Raw genomic sequence first — 12,078 nt, 5'->3', positions numbered from 1 at the left:
TTCTCCTACATTATTGTGAAGACTTTTTTTCTTAAACAAGAAACATGTCTAATATCTGTAAAAACACAAAGCTTTTGGGCCAGGTATGGTGGCTTATGCCTGTAATTCCAGCACTTTAGGAGCCTGAGGCTGGTGGATCATGAGGTCAGGAGATTGAGACCATCCTGAATAATAAGGTGAAACCACGTCTCTACTAAAAATACAAAAAATTAGCCGGGCGTGGTGGTGGGTGCTTGTAGTCACAGCTACTTGGGAAGCTGAGGCAGGAGAATGGCGTGAACCCAGGAGGTGGAGCTTGCAGTGAGCCCAGATCATGCCACTGCATTCCAGCCTGGGCTACAGAGCAAGATTCCTTCTCAAAAAATAAATAAATAAATAAATAAAACTTCTATTTTTTTCAGTTTCTAATATAATTTTAATATCTCCTCCTGGGATTTCATTAAGACACATTTTGGACCTCATTCTGATCTTCCTCTCCCCTCCAAGCCCACCAACTCCTGCCCTATCATCTATCCTCATGTCTCTCTGTGTGACATACTGACTTACTTTTTGGAGAGAATCGTCTAAACAGTTAATTCTTTCTTCTCATGTCTAATCCATCCACTAGTTTCTTATTTCAACAATTACATTTTTTATTTCCTTATTTCATTTTATTCTGAGACTGAATCTCATTCTGTCACACAGGCTGGATTGCAGTGGCACGAACCTGCAGATTCGGGCTCCTGGGATCTAGTGATCCTCCCACCTCAGCCCCTTGAGTAGCTGGGACTATAGGCAGTGCCCCATACCCAGCTAATACCATACCCACACAGCAGAGACATAAAAGATTTCCATCCTCAAAGAAGTTTCCATTGAACAGCACTGCTCTAATTCAATAAAAAATACCACTGAGCACAACATAGTAATAGAAAAGATTGAAGAGGCAGTGCTGATACTTAAAAACCTGGTATTTTCAGCCAGGCATGGTGGCTCATGCCTGTAATCCTAGCACTTTGGGAGGCTGAGGTGGGAGGACCTCTTAAGCCCAGGAGTTCTAGACCGGCTTGGGCAACATGGTGAAACCCTGTCTCTACAAAAAACACAAAAAGTTAGCTGGGCATGGCGGCATGTGCCCGTAGTCCCAGCTACTTGGGAGGCTATGGTGGGAGATCACCTGAGCCTGGGAGGTCAAGGCTGCAATGAGGTGAGATGGCACCACCACACTCCAGCCTGGGTGACAGAGTGAGACCCTGTCTCAAAAAAAAAAACAAAAAACGAATCAAAAACACCTGATATTTATTTTTAAGTACACTATTTTCAAACATTCAGAAGTTATTTCATCCTATATTCATGGTTTCCATTCTATGCCTGGCTTAGAATTAGGATCTGATAAAATAAACGTGTTCAACAGAACCACTTCTCATGGCTGTATAACAGATGATCGATATGTATTTGCTGAGGAAATTATTCAATTTTCTTAATTTTTTTAAACAAAATTTGTGGTTTCAAGGGACCAAACTTGAATACTACACCTTCATGTTCTAAGAATCAGGGAACTTATATAAAACCTCAGTTGCCTGATAAGGACTACATCAAAGTGAAACGCCATGGGAAAGAACTAGAAAGTATACTTTTGACCCTAGTTCTGTAAAGTTTCATTATGCCACAGATAATACACATCGCAATTCCTGCCAAATTCTTTCCCTCACCTCTGTTTATGGTCTCGATTCCATAAATAGGAGAAGGGCATGAATTTGCTTTAGTTAGATAGACAGATAGATGGATAGATAGATGGATGAATGGATGGATGAATGGATGGATAGATAGATGATAGATAGATACATAGATAGATAGATAGACAGACATAAAGATAGAGACAAAGATGGAGACAGAGATGGACATAGAGACAGATTTGCAGAAGATAAGTTCTAGGTAAACTAGTGTCAACATTAAGGTGGTATGACTACATCTAAATATTCTGGAGAGAAAAGCATGCCTCAAAGAAATTGACTTAAATATATACAGAGAAAAAGTTTAAGCTGAAAGCTACTGCCCTTCTATATGAGACACTTTAAGAAATTACTTGGGGGGCAAGAGAGAAAATGGGTAGACATAGCTCAGATGATACAAAGTAGCAGATATGTAGGATGAACAAGTCTAGAAATATAATGTACAACATGAGAAATATAGGTAATGAAATTGTGCTGTATTTTGGATTCACACTAAATGAGATTTTAAGCTCCTCTTGCCACCAAACAAAAAGAAAATGTGTAACTATGTGAGTTGAAGGATACGTTAATTTGCTTCACAGTAGTAATCTTTTAACCATCTATATGTATCCAATAAAATCATGTTGTATACCTTAAATACATAGAATACAATTTATTTAACATAAAAAACTACTCCAATATTTTCTGCATTTTTAATATGCTCACCCAAAGAAAGGATTAATTTGCATCTTTGATGTTAAACAGATAGCCTAATCAAGTCACTATCAAGATCAAGACTGAAAGTTACAGCTTTTTTCTTTAGATGCCTTTCAGATATATCTATCTATCTATTTATATATATAAAATATATATATACACACATACATACATACACACACACATATATATTTATGTAGTGTGTGTGTATATATAGTTACAGTTTTGGCCAGGTGCAATGGCTGACACCTGTAATCTCAGCACTTTGGGAGACCAAGGCAGAAGGCTTGCTTGAGGCCAGGAGTTTGAGATCAGCCTGGGCAACAATGCAAGACCCTATCTCTACAATTTTTTTTTAACAAAATTAGCCAGGGATGATGGCATGCACTTGTAGTCCCAGATACTTGGGAGGCTGAGGCAGAGAATTCCTTGAGCCCAGGAGTTCAAAGCTGCAATGGGCTCTTACTGTGCCACTGGATCCCAGTCTGAGCAACAGAGCAAGACCTTGTCTCAAAAACAAAATTTATAATTAAAGATAAATAGTTATAGTTTTATGAACCTTGACTGCAACTGAGGGAAAATCCTGTAATTGGCAAAATGATTTCTGTCTGCTTGCAAAACTTCTGACTAATAGAGAATGATTAATAGGAAGCCCTATTAGAGGATCCACATCAGTTAAAAAGTTTTTCCAAATAAGAGTGACTCTGAGTTCTGCAGAGTTAAAAGATTGGGTTCAAATCAAACACTTGTAAGATCTTGAGTAAGATACTTAATCCCTCTGTGACTCACTGTTCTCAAATGTAAATGAAGATAATTTGTAACTCAAAAAAAATGAAAATTTTTCTCTAAGATTGCAAATCCTAAGGATAATTTCATTTTAATATCAGTTATTTAGTCTGGATACACCATAATGCAGACTAATTTTCCCTCTGCTTAAGGACCACACAAAAACATTACCAATAAAATTTACTTGTGTATCAACTTTTGTTCCTGAGGCTTCATCATTTTTTTGGTTAAAAAAAAAAAAGCGCTAGACCAGGCATGGTGGCCCATGCCTGTGATCTAAATTAGGGAGGCCAAGGCAGGTGGATGAGTTTGAGAACAACCTGGGCAACATGGAAAAACCCCGTCTCTACAAAAAAAAATAAAAATTAGTCAGGTGTGGTGGCACATACCTGTGGTCCCAGCTACTCCAGAGAGTGAGGTGGGAGGATTGCTTGAGCCCACACAGAGGTTGCAGTGAACCAAGATGGCACCACTGCACTCCAGCCTGTGTGACAGAGCAAGACCCTGTCTCAAAAAAAAAAAAAAAAAATCACTATATAATTGAAATTCACAACAAAATGTGCATGCTTAACCTTCTTTTTATTTATTTATTTACTTATTTTTAATATTTTAAGACAACATCTTGCTATGTTGCCTAGGCTGGTCTTGAACTCCTGGGTTCAAGCCATCCTCTAGTCTTGACTTCCCAAAGTACTGGGATTATGGGTGTGAGTCACCATGCCCGCCAGCCCTGCTACATTATTCTTGGCCCCTCAAATGACTACATGAATTTTAGGATCAGCCTCTCGAGTTCCACAAAAAAATTCTATTGGGATTTGTGTAGGAATTTCTTGAATTTATAGATTAATTCATTGAGAAGAAGTATGTTTATAGCATTGAGTCCTACGATTCATAATATATATGGCATATATTTCAGTTTAGTCAGTTCTTCCTTTAAATCCCTGGGTAATTTTTATATTTGTCTTAGTCCCTTCATAGTGCTATAACAAAACACCTGAGTCTGGGTAATTTACACAGAGTAGAAGTTTATTTTCTCAGTTCTGGAGGTTGAGAAGAACAAGATCAAGACTCCAGGAGATACAGTGTCTAGTGAGGGCCTGGTCTCTGCTTCCAAGATGGTACCTTGAATGCCGCTTCCTCTGGAGCAGACAAATGCTATGTTCTCACAAGGCAGAAGGGACAGATTTACCACCACCCCCAAGACCTTTTATAAGGCACTAATCTCATGCATGAGGGCTCGCCCTTATGTCTTAATCACTTTTTTTTTTTTTGAGACGGAGTCTCGCTCTGTCACCCTGGCTGGAGTGCAGTGGTGTGATCTCAGTTCACTGCAGGCTCCACCCCCTGGGGTTCATGCCTTTCTCCAGCCTCAGCCTCCCAAGTAGCTGGGACCACAGGTGCCTGCCACCACACCTGGCTAATTTTTTGTATTTTTAGTAGAGATGGGGTTTCACCATGTTAGCCAGGATGGTCTTGATCTTCTGACCTCGTGATCTGCCTACCTCGGCCTCCCAAAGTACTGGGATTACAGGCGTGAGCCACTGCACCTGGCCTTAATCACTTCTTAAAGGCCCCACTTCTTAGTACTATCATCTTTGGAATTAAGTTTTAATACATGAGTTTTGGGAGATACATTGAGACTATGGCAATACTCTTCATGAAAGGACTTGTGTATAATTTGCTAGATATATTCTGAGGGTTTTGTTGCAATTGTGAATAGAATCTCTTTTTTTTTTTTTGTGATGCAGTCTCACTCCTTTGCCCAGGCTGGAGTGCAGTGGTGTGATCTCGGCTCACTGCAAGCTCTGCCCCTCCAGGTTTAAGCAATTCTCTGTCTCAGCCTCCAGAGTAGCTGGGATTAGAGGCGCATGCCACCACACTGGGCTAATTTTTTGTATTTTTATTATAGACGGGGTTTCATCATCTGGGCCAGGCTGGTCTTGAAGTTCTGACCTCTTGATCCACCTGCCTCAGCCCAGTGCTGGGATAAACATCAGCCACTGCACCCGGCCTAGAATCTCTTTTTCTATTACATTTTCTAATTTGTTATTACTGATGTATAGGAAGGCTAATAGTTGTTTTAAGTTGATCTTGAATTCAACAACCTTGCAACTTCTCTTACTAGACTTAATAATTTCTCTGTATATTCTTCTGGATTATCTGCATAGACAATCATATGGTCTGAAAGTACAGGTGGTTTTTTTCTTTCCAATTTAAACATTTTATTTCCTTCATTTCTTTCTTTATTTTCTTTTCTTTTTTCTTCTTTTTTCCTTTTTTGAGACAGAGATTTGCTCTGCTGCCCAGGCTGGAGTGCAGTGGAACGATCTTGGGTCACTGCAACCTCCACTTCCCGAGTTCAAGAGATTCTCCTGCCTCAGCCTTCTGAGTAGCTGGGATTACAGGCACCCGCCACCACACCTGGCTAATTTTTGTATTTTTTTGTAGTAGAGAAGGGGTTTCATCATTTTGGCCAGGCTGGTCTCCAATTCCTGACTTCAGGTGATCTGTCTGCCTCAGCCTCCCAAAGTGCTGGGATTACAGGCATAAGCCATCTCACCTGGCCAATTTATTTCTATTATAGGTTGAATTACATACTTTTCTGATGTTGTGCCACTGCACTCCACTGCACTCCATTACCTAAAAAAAAATGGCAGTTTCATATGTGTTAGCCTCACACATTACCTAGGGCCTCCAGTGCCATGTTCAATAGAGACAGTGACAGAAGTTACCTTTGTCTACATCCTAACTTTGGTGAAAAGCACTTCTAAAATTTTACTATTAAGTATGATCATTCCTTTACATTAAGGAAGATAGGGCCGGGTGTGGAGGCGCACACCTGTAACCTCAGCACTTTGGAAGGCTGTGGGGAGGATTGCTTGAGCTGGGGAGGTGGAGGTTGCAGTGAGCCAAGATGTTGACACCACACTCCAGCCTGGGTGAGAGTGAGAACCTGTCTTAAAATAAAAAGGAAGCTAGCTTGCTAATTGTGCATTATCTGATGTTGACTCTGCCCTTGCATTATTGTAATAAAACCTAATTCACCATGATGCATTGTGTGTGTGTGTGTACATTGCTGTATCTGACTTTGTATTATGTTATTTAAAATTTTGGAATCCGTGTTCATAAAAGTTAATAATAGCTAACATCTATTTGGTTTTCTATGTTCTGGGTATTGTTAAGTGACTTTCCTTGAATTATTTCATTTCATCCTAGAAGGCTTATTGTAAAGGTTATTTCCCCCTTTATCGATGAGGAAGTGAAGGCACAGTGAAGGTGAGTCATTTTCCCGAAGGTCACAGGGAAGATAAGTAGTGGCAGCAGGAATACAAATCCGGATTGCCTGGCTCCAGAGGCCGAGCACTAAGCACTGCCCTGTGCCCTCTCCTGTGACAAAGACTCGCCATTCAGACTGTTCCATCGTGAACTTTCCTTGGACATCCTTGTTCCAGTTTTGTATGAAGATTATATTATTCTCAGTAGATAATTAGATAGCTCTTCTTTTTCTTTTATTAAAAAAAATTGTCAAATTTTTATAAAAACCTATTTAATCCTATCACCTTTGCTAGCCTGACATTGACAGTTTTGCAGTGGCCTCCAGATTTTATGGCATTTGCAAGCTCCTGTCCTGGGGGTATTAGGGAGGTATACATCCCAGAAAGCCAGGGATACAGACCACAGATGAGCAGCAGACTCCCCCACCCTCCAGCATCCTTTTTTTTTTTTTTGAGACGGAGTCTTGTCGCCCAGGCTGGAGTGTAGTGATGTGATCTCAGCTCACTGCAACCTCCGCGTCCCGGGTTCAAGGGATTCTCTTGCCTCAGCCTCCCAAATAGCTGGGATTACAGGTGCCCACCACCACACCTGGCTAACTTTTTTGTATTTTTAGTAGAGATGGGATTTCAATAGGCTGGCCAGGCTGGTCTCCAACTCTTGAGCTCAGGTGATTGGCCCACCTCAGCCTCCCAAAGTGCTGGGATTAAAGGCATGAGCCACCACACTTGGGCAGCATCCTTTCAAGTACTGGGGTACACCCAAGCTCCCAGCTTCTAGCTAGGAGTCATTTGGTCCCCCTTTATCCCAAAGGACCTGCCACTGTCTTTGGTTTCCAAAGCCCAGCAGAGTCCAGGCTCTTCAGCCTCCAACCACTTTGCATTTCTTTTCTGCTTTTCGTTCATGGAGATAAAGATTAACTTATTTTTCAGCTTGGGTATGTCTTTTTTATTTACTGAATTTTTTATTTTTATTTTTTGAGATGGAGTCTCACTCTGTCACCCAGGCTGGAATGCAGTGGTGAGATCTCCGTTCACTGCAACCTCTGCCTCCTGGGTTCAAGTGATTCCCCTGCCTCAGCCTCCTGAGTAGCTGGGACTACAGGCAAGCACCATTATGCCTGGCTAACTTTTATATTTTTAGTAAAGACGGGTTTTTGCCATGTTGGCCAGGCTGGTCTCAAATTCCTGACCTCAGGTGATCTGCCTACCTCAGCCTCCCAAAGTGCTGGGATTACAGGCATGAGCCACCACACCTGGCCTTTATTTACTTTATATATCTCACCTATTACTGCTGCAGTTTGCAGAAGAGAGGATGCCCTTCAACCCTAACTTCTCCTCTAAACCATCCTAAATGGGAAGTCTGCTCCATGTCATCAGTGCTGTTGTTTTTAAAGACCATATGTCAACATGCCAGATTATAACAAAAGGATGTCGAGGGAGCAACAGGAAAGCAAGCCTGAGAGTCCTAGAGAGGTGGCAGACCTGCCTTTTGAAGGTGGTCACTCCCTCAGTCTCTGCCCTTCCTGCCTTGTTCCTCCAGTTGTCATATTTGCTGTTGGGGCCCTCACGGGGGAGGAGGGGGACTGGCCTGAGAGGGAGATGGAGAAGATGCCAGGGGCCTTTTTGGATCCAAAATTGAGGCAGCGGTTCCAGCCAGGTCCGGAGGTGTGGGCTGCCCCTCAGCCCCCAGGGGAATGGTACTGATCCCAAAACATGGTTAGAACTACCTGGCTGGGAGAGGGAGGTGCTTGCTCCCTTGAATCACCTGAGCCCAGGCTGGAAGGCCCAAGGGGGAGGACAAGGCCAGCTCACTCCAGCTCCATCCCCTCCCTTTTACCCTGAGCTAGTCACCCTCCCAGACTCCAGTCCCTTTTCCTAAGTGCCCTTCCTGCAACGTGTGCAGAGAGCAGCACTCCCTTGTGCCAGCTCACCCCACACTGTCCTTTCTTTCAGCAACCCCATGGGTATGAACTTGAGTTGGTTCATTTTCCTAAAAGCCTCATTGAGCTGAGAGAAGATGTGGGTGGCTCAGCCAGGTTTGAAGTGGGGGCCGCCTCTTCTCAGAGCTGCTGTGAGGGCCAGGGCCACCCTCCCTGGAGGGTGTCTGTGGCCCGGGCAGTGGCGCTGCATGGCACCGGCTTTGCAGGCAGCCCAGGTCATCCCTAGTGGTCTGGGAGGCTGGGGGTGTACTGGCCCCCACTCCCAATAGGGCTGAGGCTCCTTCCTCACCTAAGAGGTAACTGTCTTGAAGAGTGGGCAAAGAGGAGCCAGCAACCTGGGTGGTGTAGGCACCCAGGAGAAAACTGTGGCTCAGTCTGAGAGAGAAGTCTCCACCAGCACAGCTGTTGTAGAGATGGGAAAACCGGGCTGAGAGGGAAGGGGGCTTGCCCAAATCACCAGCCCTGGAATCTTTTGAGCTTTGGGGGTGGATCTCCCAGGAAACGTGTTTTATGGCACCACCGCCTCTGTTCACCCACCCCGAGGTGTAGCGGGCCTGGACAGCCAGCTTGACTGAGGGCCAGGCTTGTGAAGTCAAACCTACCACTCAGGAAGGAGACCCAGCCCTTCTCCAGACAGAGTTCAAATGTGAGGACTGCCTTCTTTGGGCCTCAATTTCCCCACCTGAATTCCAAGGATCTTTCTAGCTCCTACACTCTGGGCAAAGCTTTTCCTCTGAGCCCCAGTCAGCCTGGAGGACTGAGAATACATCTTCCTTGGACAGAGACCCACCATAGGGGCAGCAGGAAGTAGGGGTGGGGGTACACAAGGTTCCTATAGGGAGGTGGAGCTGTCATCAGAGATGGTGTCTGCAGGCAGTGGGTGTATCATGGCTCTGCTACTACTTGCTGGGTGACACCATGATGTTTCTTTCCCCACTCTGGATCTCAGTTTCCCTATCTGTTCTATGCAGATAAGATGCCTGCCTACATATTTGGGGACTGGGATGTGTGTGGGCCAGTTGCAGTGTTTCTTGGTGTGGTCGTGGGGCAGCCTGCACCACCCCATAGAGATTTCTGGGCCCCACCCTAGGCTCACAGGACCAGAATCTCTGGGAATGAAGCCTGGGAATTTGCATTTCCACAGGCATCTGGCTGATACTGACAAAATTGAAAAGCACTAATAATATACAGCAAGCTCTTTATAAAAGGTAAATTCACAGCTGCCTTTTAGTAAACATAAATCTCATCTTCCCCTCCTCAGTTAAGGACACACACCCTAGTTGAAAATCCCTGTGCTTTTCCAGATGCAGAATCTGACCTTTCCAATAAGATTCTGTTAACTGTTGCTTTCTGTAGTTTGTATTCCAAAACAAGGGGAATATCTTTCCATTTTTTCAATATAAATGTTTAAGTTGGATATGCTTTTTCAAACTGGACACACACTCACACAGTTTAGAATTTCAGCTATGGCTTCCTCTCAAATTATTAGCCCATTTCTGCCAGGGAGAAGTTTTTCCCAGACAAGACCCTGGACAGAGGCTGGTGGGGCCCCCCCTCCTCATCAGAATCACTAGACCATGACTGACCCCCAGAGGTGGCTTCTCTGCTTAACTGTCAGCCCATGGGCTGGAATGTGACCCCCAAAGCTGTGGCAGAAGCTTCCACTCATCCTGGGACCCGCTGCCATCTGGGGGAAAAGACCTGTCCCCTGTCTTCTGGGCCCAGCTGGCCTCACAGTCATTCAGCAGATTGGAAAGTCAAAGCATGTGCTGTGCTTGGCTGGGCTCTCCTGCACCTCTTTTTGGGGTGAGGTGGAGTGCATCCAGCCCCCAGCATCCCTGCCATTTATTCCCACCCCTCATCCCCACCCCTATACACACTCACAAGTACAAAGACAGGCGCAGTCACTGACACACACCACTCTGGACAGCACCATTTCCAGCCTCAGTGGGGCAGTCTCCTTACGGGGAAGTTAATGTGGCACTAAAGAAGGCTCAGGGGACAGGGAGAACCTCTGTCAAGAAGAGGCTCCTAGACCCACTTCTGCCTCTGAATTGCTGTGGGCCCTTGAGGAAGTTGCTTCCCCTCTTTGGTGTCAGTTTCCTCAGCTGAGAAGTGGGTGTGTCAGGCCAAATGATCTAAGGTTCTGGGAACCTCTAAGCCAGAGCCCATAACTGGTGGTCAAGATGAGGGAGAGGCCCTCAGGGTCAGCCAAATGCCTGAGAGTCAGGACAGGAACAAAGGTGAGCAAATTGAGCACATCAGGTGGGTTCAAAGCTGAAGCATGAGCCCCACAGCCTGCAGAGCAGCCCTGGACTCAGGAACCCGCTCGCACCAGCCCAGTGGGACTTCAGAGATGTGGGGTCCAGCCTCTCTTACTATTGCAGGGCTGGGGCCTGGGAGCTGCAGATTCTGACCCCACAGCTGCCTTAGACATGCCAGATGGGCTGGGGCAAGACACAACCCTCTCTATGAAATGAGCACTCAGTCCAAATACAGCAGAATCTGATGGACGACCTTCTGAACAAAACCCATTATGACAACCTGATCCGCCCAGTCACCAGCTCCTTGAGCTCATCTCCATCGAGACGGAGCTCTCCCTGGCTCAGCACATCAGCATGGTAGGTGCAGAGGGTACCTGTGGCTCAGGTTCAGGCAAAGAGGCAGCTCATGCCCAAGCCCAAAGCAATCAATGTTCAGAGAAATGAAATGACTAGAGTTGACTTAGACTCACCAGTACATGGCAGGGAGGCTGGAGGAGGGTCCATGAGGTTTATAGGTGTCCAATATTTAATGAGGTCATGGTTTTCTTAACAAAGAAGGAATGAGGGTGGGGGCGGGATCACCACTGGCTAGGCAGCCAATGGGCCTGCAGAGACTCTGCTCAGCTGAGTCTCCAGCATGACCATGAGCTTCTCCTCCTCATCCTCCCAGCCCCATTCTACTCTCTCCCCCAGCTTGCTCAACAGGTGACCTTACAGGCTCCCTACTTGTTGGGGGAAATAAGAACCAGACTGGGGGAACTGATGGGTACAGAGGCCCAGGTGTAAGGGCAGGACCACAGGCAGTGCAGCATCTACTGAGCCAGGCAGATGAGGGTCTGGAGAGTGGGCATGGCTGCTGCAGGCATGGAAAGGAGGTGCAGATGGCGGCACTCCCAGGGCCCATTGTCTGGGTCTCCACATGTGGATGTGTGCAGAGGTCGGGGTGCTGAGGGAGGAGGTCCATGGAATTTCTCATCTTCTCTCTACTGCCTCTGAGTTGGAGATGTCAGAGGGAGCCATGGCCCACTGTAAACTGACACAATGTCCCCACCCACAGGGTTAGAACCCCTCCCCTGGAAGCAGCTCTGAGGGGAACAGTCATATGTAGAGAGTGCAGGACGCTGTGTCCAGCCGGGGGAAGGGGGTCACCAAGGGGGTTGACCCTTGTCTGGCCAGGTGGCTGCATTCTGACACATCATCCTCTCTCTCTAGCATGGTGGGCCCCACAAACCCAGCCTGTGAAACCTACAGCCCTCAAGAAGGCTTTGGCTAAATTAATGAGTGGCTCCCTCTCCCAGGAGGAAGCACAGATGAAGGATGCAGAGGGCAGTAGAGTTGTGTATGCTCCGCCCCCTCTCTCCACAGTGGGACGGAAAGAAGGGGGCTTTCAGCCAGGCTGGCCCAGGCT

Source organism: Pongo pygmaeus, chromosome 16, assembly GCF_028885625.2.
Source record: "Pongo pygmaeus isolate AG05252 chromosome 16, NHGRI_mPonPyg2-v2.0_pri, whole genome shotgun sequence".
Classification (NCBI taxonomy): Eukaryota; Metazoa; Chordata; class Mammalia; order Primates; family Hominidae; genus Pongo; species Pongo pygmaeus.
Note: the sequence above shows the minus strand (reverse complement) of the source record.